The sequence below is a fragment of the Cupressus sempervirens genome, chromosome 10 (assembly GCF_028749045.1).
Source record: "Cupressus sempervirens isolate cs-2001-9-10 chromosome 10, ASM2874904v1, whole genome shotgun sequence".
Classification (NCBI taxonomy): domain Eukaryota; kingdom Viridiplantae; phylum Streptophyta; class Pinopsida; order Cupressales; family Cupressaceae; genus Cupressus; species Cupressus sempervirens.
The window spans coordinates 294798029-294809946 of record NC_143127.1 but is presented as its reverse complement, the minus strand read 5'-3'; positions in this window follow the sequence as shown (position 1 = coordinate 294809946).

Genomic DNA, 11918 nt, shown 5'->3' with positions numbered 1-11918 from the left:
TGTGCGCTTGATAAAATACTCACCTTGGAGTGTCCCACCCACCCTTGAACTTTTTGTCTTCTATGTGGACCCTATTGGGCAATATTTACCCAGGATCTTGAGCAAGAGAGAGAGGTCCAACAAAAGCATGAAATGGCCTTGCTTAGTGGCACGTTTCCATATTGCTTGTGGTAGATGGGAAATCTCCAAACAAGTTATCATTGTTTAATATTTAATAAAATACCTTTGACAATTTTTTTTCCAGGACACAACTATCTTCTAGACAATTTTGACCAAAATTGAAAATACAATGGATTTTGTGGAAATTTTTAACATTTGTTCTTCACGATATGTATGTTTTGTATTTGAAAACAACAAAAATTTTGAGAAAAAATCATCGTGCTTTCGCAAATTTGAAGATTTTTTTTTGACTTTTGGTGCATTTTCTCTGGAGGATAGCCGAAGCCTTTTTTCAAAAGTGAATTTCTTGCAATAAGATATTGCACATAGTAAAAAAAAGACAATCATGATTCACATATAGATGATGAAAGCGATCCCTAGATGCTTGAAAGAATGCATAGTAGGGAAGTGAATGAAGTAGGATAATATCCTTTTGCAAAGCCTTCTTGAGCAAATATGATGTGATATGCACTATAGATTTTTGCAAAAAGCATAGTAGTTGAATTGCTTGTACAACAAGCAATAATGAGTTCTTGATCACTTGCAAATAGAAAAGGAGCTGATTTGAATTTTCTTTCAGCTAAGGGTTTTGATCTAGATCGTTTGTCTTCATGAAGCTTACCTTTGTTTTTGTGAATTCCATTTGTAAGCATTTCTCTTTAGTATAATTGTTAGTATTTTAGTCTCTAAACATTTTTTTCAACAATTACTTTTAGCTTTTGAAGCTAGATGCAATTGTGCATGTATATATATATCAAAGAATCTAATGAAATGATTTGTGGCTTATCTTGACATTTGGCTTAAAATTGTGTGTAGGTATTCAATTTTATTGAAATATGAAATTTACTAGCTTGCATCTTTATTGAATTATGTTACCCTAATTTTTTTAATGAAAGTATTCAGTTTATTTGTACCAAAGGTACTTAAATTATCATTACAATTGTGTGGATTAACAATGTGGGTAAATAAAAGATTAAAAAGACTAAGCTAAGAATCTAACTACATAAAATAAGAGCAAATATTTAAGATTAAGTGATAAAATGAAGATAACTTAGAAAGTGATTTAAAAGAAAACTCAAGCATCTTTTAATTAGGACATTCTCTATATATATGTGCTCATAAAATCAGCTTTTAAGGATGCTCAAGTTGAGCTCTATGATGATGCAATGACTGTGAAACTATGGATTTTGACGATGAAAGTGGGTAATATAATGCAAATACGAATTTATAATGGAAAAATTGATTGAAAACTAAGCTAAAATGACTAAAATGGATGTAAATTACTTAATTTAGAGTGCTGATATGTGTAGCTAAATGACATTATGCATGCGAGTGGATGGTAAATGAAGGAAATGAGAGGCTTTAAATAGGAAATGAGTGCAATACATGTCATTATAAATGACATGTGGTATTCTAATTGATGACAAATGGAGGGGAGGCTAGGTCTCCAATCGGTAGTGACGCCACAAAAAATGGAGGTTTCTTTTTAATTAAAGTAGTAATATACACACATATGGGGAGGTTAGGATAAGATTGGTTTGAAAAGAGGTTAAAGGGATACAATTAGTTTGAACTTGGGGTTGGTTGGATAGTTAGTGGGTTACATTGGAGGGTTCGGTTGGAAAGAGGTTCAAATTAGGAGATGAGTGACAAAAATGAATTAATTATTATAAATTAATTCATTTTTGAAACAAATAGGAACATGATAAAAATGAATTAAATAAGATAAAATATTTAGTTTATCTTATTTGATAGAGGAAAGGGGAAAATTAATTAATTAAATGAATTATTGTGTGCCATTAGTTAATTAATAGGTAGTAGCTTAATTAATTTGATTTATTTTGTTGAGGGATAACATTAATTAAATAAATAACATGTAATTATCTAATTAATAAAAGTAACTAGGCTAACTAAATTTCATTAATGTAATTAATCAAATTGAGGTGTCTACATCTGGCCCATTGTTGGAGTGGTACAAGATTAGCATTAGTCAAAATAATAAAAAGGCATAGGCAATACAAAGAAAATGAAGCAATAAAATGTCCTAGATGAATTGGAAAATAAGATAATTGAACTTAGGTGACAAAGGGAGGAGTTAAGAGTTAGTGACGCCCCCTTGAGAGGGTGCATGATAAAGGGAGGCTTAGGTGGCATTTTGAAAGAAACTTTGCCTCAATAGAGAGGAAGGGGAGTATAAATCACAATTCAATGGTGAAAACAACACTAAAATTGGAGTCCATAGGAATAAACAAGGAAGAAAATGAACCAGAAGGAACTAGGATGGTGAAAATTAGGACCTAGTAGGTCCCTATATGAGTAAACATTGGATAGGGAGAAATTAGAGCCAATTAACTTAACAAGATAAAGAAAAATAGAGAGAAATTAGGTGATGCCCCCTTGAGAGGGTGCATAATAAAGGGAGGCTTAAATGGCATTTGAAAGAAACTTTGCCCCAATAGAGAGGAAGGGGAATGTAAAACACAATTCAATGGTGAAAACAACAATAGAATTGGAGTCCATAGGAATAAAAAAGGAAGAAAATGAACCAGAAGGAACTAGGATGGTGAAAATTAGGACCTGGTAGGTTCCTATATGAGTAAACATTGGATAGAGAGAAATTAGAGCCAATTAACAAGATAGAGAAAAATAGAGAGAAATTAGAGCCAATTAACACTTTTTAACCCTCTCTAGACCATTTTAGCACGTGAGAATGATGATGGTTGCAAGATGAATGAGGGATTGAGTGGGAATTGGCTAAACCCTAAACTAAAACGTAAATACTACCAAGGGAGGATACAAAGTTTGAAAAAAAAACAAAGTGCCCCCCTTGGTAACACTTATGTTTTAGTTTATGATTTAGCCATTTCCACTTAAGTGCATGTGGCGGTGATTGTGAGGCAACACCAAAGACCCAATAGAGAGGTACACATAAAAAACTTGGACCTTGCACATATTTTGTAGTTATTGCATTTTGTAGGAGGTAAAGACGAAATCACATCAAACATGTGTTGCACAAGTTCGTGATACAGGGCAACAAGAATATATTTGGGCAACTAGCATGATTGATAGGGCAGAAAATAGTTGTGGAAAACAAACCTATGGGATTGGGGTTGCATTTCCATGGGGGAGGGATTAGTTTGAGATTACATTCTTGCTATGCAATTTTGTGAAAGGAAAAAGGGGTGCAATCCTACTATAACCTGATTAAGCTACGACACAACATGATTGACAACTCATGGGGATGAAATGACAAGATTGAGGTCTTGCTTGGGGATGGGAAGTAAATGGAACTTGGGGGGTAGGGAAATTGTCATCTTGAAGGCCACAAGGGACACAAAATTATTTTAGTAGGGATATTGACTCAGTGGTCTTGTGGGTTTGGTTGTAATGAATTGTTGACATATCAACGAGTTGAGAGAGAAGGTTGACAATGCTGAGGGTGACAATGCCTAGAGACACAAAGGAGGATAAGCTATAGAGGTAGATATATACTCTAGCGGGGGTGCTAGATGGGTTGGTGAGGGAGAGGGGTTCCCTTAGACAATATATGCACACTTTTTAGTAGGAGATAGATACCTCAATTAGGGAGAGAGACGAGACAATTGTTGTGAGAGATACCTTGGAGCAGTCTCATCAGTGAATGTAGGAGAGGATGAGGAAATGCCCATGGAAAATGGACGAGTGTTAGAGAGGGGCAGGTGTGGGTAGAGTTGAGGCTTTGTAGATGATGGTGGAAAAGAAGATGGAGAAGTTGATAAAGCTCACACATGAGCTTGGATGGTGTAGGTGTTGATATGATATATTGTATGTCTTGATATGATATACAAGTGCCAATAGGTGAGTGAGAGATATGTGTGGCACCACCACATATAACACAAGTGATACTAGTAGGGGTGCAACTAGAGGGGGTCTAGATGGAGTACATGTGGGACATCCCAAAACATAGGTGGGTCCACATGGAGTACTAGGTCGGGGAGGAGGATGAGCTCCAGCAGGAGCTTAGGGCTAGTGTCAAGATGAGCTCAAGGATCCTAGGGATTTAGGGGTATAGGCAGAGGGCCAGGTGCAAGGATGCTCATAGGACCAACGTAGGCAAGTGTTATAGGAACAAGGTTACAACCTACATAGTCAAAACCTATAGGGACAATAGGCTCGGCTAAGGACTTGTAGTGGCACCTTGATTAGCACTTGGGTAAGACCCACAAAGCACACACACGATCTTATATGAGATGAACTTGATATTTTTAATTTTCTATACACATGTACTAATATTCATTGATTGATACACCCTATTCTTTCATTGTCATTACTGTTTAATATATTGATGTATCATATGATATTTGGAAACACTTGTGATATATGTTGGTAAATAGATTGTTCTTTCTTTTACTCTTTGAATGCCCAATATTTGTGAACAACTATTGATTACAATAGTTGGGAATTTTTTACTAAGTTACTAACTTCCCTTTGAATTCTTAGGTACAAATCCCTTTGGTATTTTTAATTTGCAATGAATTATGTTTGTTCCTAACTCTAAGTGTTTTATGTTCTTAACCTGATAATAGGAAAGGTGAACCGAGTTAGGCCTAAACATGGACTAACTTAGGCAAGAATTTTAGTCTTAGGATCAGTCAAATATGGGGATTCACACATCTTATAAACTCACCAAGTTTAACAATTCAACAATGAATATTATCTACAACTAAATTGATATCAGTAAGATTCTAGTTCTAGGAATGGAAAAGACTAATTTTGAAAGAAAAGCGTGGAAAAGAATCTCTCTTCAACTTCCAATAAAAATGCTATTATCATGGCTCGCTATTTGGAAATAGGGGAATAAAATTCTGTTCATTCCTTGATTCAATTCAGACCAAAAGAGAAACACAAAAGCTAATATGGAAATGAATGGAACAGAAAATGATTTATACAAAATACCCTCAATTTGTCTCTGCAACATCAAGTATTTCACACCAAAAATTAGTCGACCTTCTATTAATCTTTCAATTAGATACATATAAAATTTTGAAACAACTATTACAAAATGGGATTTAAATTGGTTCATCTCCTCAAAATTGACATATGGCAAGGAGCCAATTGTTAGTTATAATAATTACATCAAAATGCGAAAGGGCAGAATAAAAATCACTTCGCTTCTTTCCTTTTTTGACTTCGCCCTGTAGGCTTTGGTAGAAACAATGATTGGGATAAACTCTTCATGCCTATGAACATGAACGTTAGTGTATCTCAAGAGCCACTTGGAATGTTCTCCGGCTAGATCTTTGACGACATTCAACCGCTCTTGTATTTCCTCCATAGCCACGTGTACACACCTGCCAAGTTTTTGGAGTTCCGACACTCTGCTCCGATGATCAGAAGATTTCTCTGTTAGGCTATCTAGATAATTGGAGAAATTCTTTTGCATGATAGCTACTCCAATTATCCATTTTCCTTGTCCACTAGCTTGGGAATCTGTATGTAAACCTCTTAATAATTCATAGTCTCTGTCCTAATCCTTTTTAATTTTAGCTTCTATTTCCTTCAATCCTTCTTCTGCCACTAGGATCATTTCAGATTTGAACTGCATGCTTTGTAGCCATTCAAATAAGGGTTCATCTCCCCTAGGCATAATCTTTGCCTCTATAGCTTCCTTAGCTTTCATGTGAACGATCATCTTCAATAAGGAAATGCAATCTTCTCTTTTGGCTTTCTCTACTGCTAGGGTAGCTCAATTAGCTAAGAAGTTATCCTTGTTTGTTTTGATCCTCAATACTGCATTGCCAGTTTTCTCTATGATTGCAAGTCCCTCAGACTTGAGTTTTTTGCTCCACTCTCTACCAATTTGTCTGAAGTTCTTGTCTTCTTGCAATTGGGAGGTGATAGCTTGAATGTTAGTGGCTGTAGGATTAGTGGTGGTTGAGATTCTTGAGATACTTGCCAGTGGGGTGACTAATTGCCTGATGAAGCAATTAAGTTTATGAATCTCCACCTTCATTTTGACTTTGGCTAGCTTAAGACTTTTGAGTTTTCCTTCTATCACATTATTTGTTGGCTTCCACAGGCCCACCTTAGTGTCATGTCTAACTTCTCTGAGATCCATAGAATGTAAGGTGAAATCCTCTATAGACATGCCTTCAATCCTCCCTTCTTTAGTGGGCTTAATAATCTCCATAGTCAGATGCCCCGCATTAGGATCTTGTCCAAGAATTGACAGGGTCTTTTGCTTCTTGACTTTACTCAATGCTAATCCAGAATAGATAGCCAGAGATAAAGTTTCTTTGTTGGGAATTCCTTCTTCTTTCCTCTTCCTCTTTCTCTCCAAGGTGTCTTCCAACCATGATTTTGCGCTGATCACCTTGGATGCAGTCTTGAGTGTGTCTATATTGAACATCTTTCTTTTGACCGGGGTCAATGTCTTTGTAGCTGAAGATAAAGGGTTCTTTGAGACTTGGGAAATGAGTTTTGAAGCTTCGGGACCTTTTTCTATTTCTATAGTCTTCTTTGTGGCTTCATTGGACTCAGTAGACTTCCTTTCACTTCTTCCACCATCTCCAAGGTCCACCTCTTGCACTTGGGGACTACTTGGTAGGAGTAGTGTAACATTCACAGATGAGATTAGACTACTATGGGGGGAGAGAGCCACTATGGCTGCGCTATCTTTCAATTCCTCCACCTCCTTCTTCTCGGCCTCTGTTTCAGTTCCTATAACTGTTACTAAACCATCCTGACAAATTTTATTAAGGGGCATGTTCTTGTCAGGAGGTTGGTCACCTCCACCGACCGATTGAGCTCCCATTGAGTTATAGGTAAGATTGTGCTTAAGGCACCATGTTCTTGATTGTGATTGTTCTTTATAGGAATTCCCAAAAAAGATAAAGTTTTTTTGTTGGGAATTCCTTCTTCTTTCCTCTTCCTCTTTCTGTCCAAGGTGTCTTCGAACCATGATCTGTGTTGATCACCTTGGATGCAGTCCCGAGTGTGTCTATATTGAACATCTTTCTTTTGACCGGGGTCAATGTCTTTGTACCTGAAGAGAAAGGGTTCTTTGAGACCTGAGAAATGAGTTTTGAAGCTTCGGGACCTTTTTTTATTTCTATAATCTTCTTTGCAGCTTCATTGGACTCAGTAGACTCGCTTTCACTTCTTCCACCATCTCCAAGGTCCACCTCTTGCACTTGGGGACTACTTGGTAGGAGTAGTGCAACATTCACAGATGGGATTAGACTATTATGGGGGGAGAGAACCACTATGGGTATGCTATCTTTCAATTCCTCCACCTTCTTCTTCTCAGCCTCTATTTCAGTTCCTATAACTGTTACTAAACCATCTTGACAAGTTTTATTAAGGGGCATGTTCTTGTCAAGAGGTTGGCCACCTCCACCGACCAGTTGAGCTCCCCTTGAGTTATAGGTAAGATTGTGCTTGAGGCACCACTCTGGGAAGAGGGGGCTGCAGTTACATTTGGAGATGCTTGGGTGGTTGTACCTTTGCTCTTGCTTCATCATGCCGTGGTCCATTCGACCTACTTTCCAGTCCTCTTGTAGATTCGAGCCATCATTACCTCCAGCTCCTCTTTGGTGCCTTCGTAAGGCTCCAAGCTTATGGGAGTTCTTCTGAGCTTAGTGAGGTAAGCGTTACTATACATATTTTGGCCATTATCTTCCACCATTTCTACATTAATGTTAACTTTGTATATCTTCACTTGATCAACTATTAATCTGGCGAAGGCTCGATCACGACTCTCAAACTCATCCTTGCAGTCGACCCAATAATCCTCAATGGTGGTGATATGTTTTATCACACTTCCTATCTGCAAAACATCCTTGGCATACCCATTTGGGTCGAACGTGGGCCTCAAGACTTCCAATGTGTCTAGCTTATACTTCTTTTCAAATACCTTCAACATGTTCTTGGCATCGAAGCAAGTGTCGCAGTTGAAAGTCCCCACCTTCATGGGAAATTTATACCCTTACTTTTTCAAGCTCTTGCTCAAAATGTACACTTGAATGTCTTGTTGCACAATCTCAATCAACACAACAATGTCACTAGGATACCTTGGTAGCTTCAAAGGGATTCCATCGAATGCTGCAAGACACAAATAAGAGAAAGATGAGAACTGAATGATATAACTCCCAAACTAGTTGATAGCAGCCATGGCTTTAGGACTAAATCTCCTCTCTGGACATCCTTGTAGCTCTATACAAATCCTCATAGTAAATGCATCATTTACTTTCACATACTCTACATAACTATTTTGTAACTGTAAGCATGGATAAAACTCATAAGATTTCACATCATCAGGAAAACTTTCTAGTCTTGGGAGGCTTCGCCATAGTTGCAACGAGGCCAACATGTAAATTAGGAAAGACGACATACAAAATGTGTTATAGAATTTGGTTGCTCAGAGAGCATTGGACATAATTTCTCTTACCTCTTGAGTCCAATCTATGTATTGAGTGTCAGAAACTCGGAGCAAATGACTTGTACTAAAAAGAAATACTGCTCAACAAAATTCAAGGCTTCTACCTCACCTTTCAACCTACGTAGGAGAACCAAAATATCAATTATCTCTGGCTTGAGGTTGGTCCCAAAAAAGGGTTTAGGAACTTTACTCTTAGCATCTTGTGGTTTTTGGAGCCATGTCTGCATGATTTCTTTCCTCTAGATCATCTTCTTTGTGGAGAACTCAGAAACGACTCCTCCAAAGGTCAAGTCTGAGAATTTTTTTCATTTAGGCATGTGAAGGCAATTTACTACTATTTTCCTATCAATTGAAATCAACACTGTGTCGTTAGGTAGCACAATCTGCCTTGTCTTCGAGTTATAACAATGTATGCACTCGTAAATTAGATTCAAGGCCTGATTTGTGATCGAAAAACCAACAACTTCAGCTAATCCACATCCTTGGAGTTTCTCAGTGATGGGGTGAATCCATTAAAATTTTACTTTCTTTTGAAAATCCTCCATGTCATAGAAGTGAAGAGAAGTGTTTGTGAAATTCTGTAATTGGGATTTGATTCTAGTCAATTTGTCAAAACCCACGAACCTGGTTGCCATGATTTTGAGAACAAGATTTAAATGGAAGAGATGAAAGGAATAACGAATGCAATAGTCATTGTTTTAAAAAAGTTACGCAAGTTTAACAGAATAACAATTGAAAGAAAAAGTAGTAGCTCATTCAACTATTTATGTTTCTATATATGATAGCCTTGATTCATCTATTGTTCTTCAAAATTCATACCTGACGGATGAGATTTAAGGAAATACCCATTGAGTAGTAAATGTGAATGCTCAACAAACCTTTTAGGGGTCTTTTCACTATTCTATTGAACTCAACAGTAACTTTCCATAAACATATTTCTTACTTTTCCATTTTCCTTAAGTTTCCAAAAGTTACCATTAGGGTACTCTGTGGGGAAATTTCCACCAATTGAGCTATCATTTTTTTTCCATAATGGTTCGATTCATTTTAGTATTGTTCTAACATGTTCTAAATACAACTTACGAATCAAACTTGACCATTAACTTGATTTTTCTTTGAAATTCGGGAAATTGTCCTTGTGGGTTGAAAACCTGTTGAGGAGAAGACAGTTTCTGTTTCTCTGCTAATGTTTCCTTTCTCAGTCAAATTTTGGATAATCACCCTTCTTGAAGTTGGGAATGTCTAAATGAGGTGCAAAGACCTTTTTAAGGACCAATTAATATCTCTTTGGATTTCAAACTGCCTCTTTGGAAAACTAACTTCATGGGTTGAAAACTCGTCGAGAAGAAGTTAAATTTGATTTTTCTGCTGAGAACGATTATGTGATCCACAATGAATCTTAGCTATATTTGGGAGTCATAATTGTAAATTAAAACATTATTTTCTTTAGGATGCCTTGTTACTTGCATGTTTTTGATATGCGTGCATCATCTAGTGCCTTTCATGAGAAATTGCCCCCATAGGTAGGAAACCTGAGTAGGAGAAGATGTTTTCCAAATTTTTGCTAGCATCAGTTTTTCAAACAATGAAATGCTGTAAAGGGATATAGAATATAGCTGATCTTTGAATGAGTAAAATAAATCTCCATCGGATTAGGCACTAACCTACCCATAAGATCACTTGACAAAATGAAAACCCACCCAGCTAGAAATGAGGAGAGGGAGAAAAGGGAAAGTTTGATAGAGATTTGCCTAACCTAAAAGGACTTAGACTCAAAAAAAAACTAAGACTTCACTCTTTTCACTTAAATACAAGTACTCACTTTTGCCAATCAGTTTGAGAACAAAAAGTGGGGTAGCAATTGGGTCTGTCTGGGGACTTGGGCAATCTATGTCCAAGCAAGAAATCCAAGATCTCTAGTTTCGCAAAATTAAAAGGTGGTTGCACAACAAAATTGAAGCAAGAAAAATGAGGGAAACCTAACTAGGAAAAAATAGAAAGGGGAACTAAATGTAACTATAGTACAACATAGGGGTTACTAGTTTTCAATTCAAAACTTGATAGAGCTTCAAATCCTGACCATAGTAGGTCTGGGGTAGCACTTCACCATCTAGATATGCTAATTTGAATGATTTTTTTTCAAAAACACGATGAATATTGAATGAGCCTTTCCATAGAGTATCTAATTTCTTGTGCATGCCCCTTGGTGCTTGTCGCTTGTCCCATAGTAGTACAATATCTCCTACCATAAACTTTTGTAGCCTTGCCTTTTTGTCTAACAAGTTCTTTACATGCATCTAATGTTGTGTAATGTGATCCACAATATCTTCTCTTTCTTCTTCGAGCTTGCTCAGGTACATGATTCTCTTCTCTAGTCCATCTTTATAGATGTCATCTTCAATAACTATTCTTAGTTTGCTTGTAGCCAATTCCAAGGATAAAGGAAGACTAGCTTCTATTCCATTGACCAGTTCAAAAGGGGAGATGACAATTGCCCTTTTTGGGGTCACTCTATCTGCCCAAAGCACCTCATAAATCTTCTTGTGCCAAGTTTTCTGATTGTCTGACACCAATTTTTTTAACAATGTTTATCGAGTTTTTGTTGCTAGATTCAGCTTGACTATTCCTTTGTAGAAAATAGTGAGATGAGTGATTGAGTGTTATACCATACTCAAAACAAAATTCAGTAATTTCAACTGAAGAGAAGTATGCTGCATTATCCATTACTAGTTTGATGGGTACACCAAATCTAACTAGTATATTCTCGTTGATGAACTTGCAAACTACTTTGGAAGTAGTTTTCTTGGTTGCTTTTTCTTCCACCCATTTGGTGAAGTAGTCGGCTGTAGTAATAATGTATGTGTGACCTGCACTAGATGTTGGACTGATAGGGCCAATGAAATCAAGACCCCATTGCTAAAAAGGACCTTCAATAATCACATGCCTAAGAGGTAATGTGACTGAGGTTTGCTATTGAAAATTTTACATTTTTCGCATTTTGACACCTAGTAGTAGGCATCCTTAAACATGTTGGGCCAATAATAACACTGTCGTAGTAATTTGAAGGTAGTGGCTGAGGATGAGAAATGTCTGCCACATGCTTCATCATGAAATGTTTTCAACAATCTTTCTTGTTGTTGTTTATCTACACACTTGAGAAAAGTACCGTTTATAGCTCTTTTGAATAATTTATCATCCCAAATTACATATTTGGTTGCCTTTAGCTTGAGATCTCTTCTTTGTTTTGCTGTCATCCCTTCGGGACATTCTCCATATGTTAGGAGATAAGTGATATTCTTGAACTAAGGGTCTTGCAGACCCACAACTAAGACTGATTGTT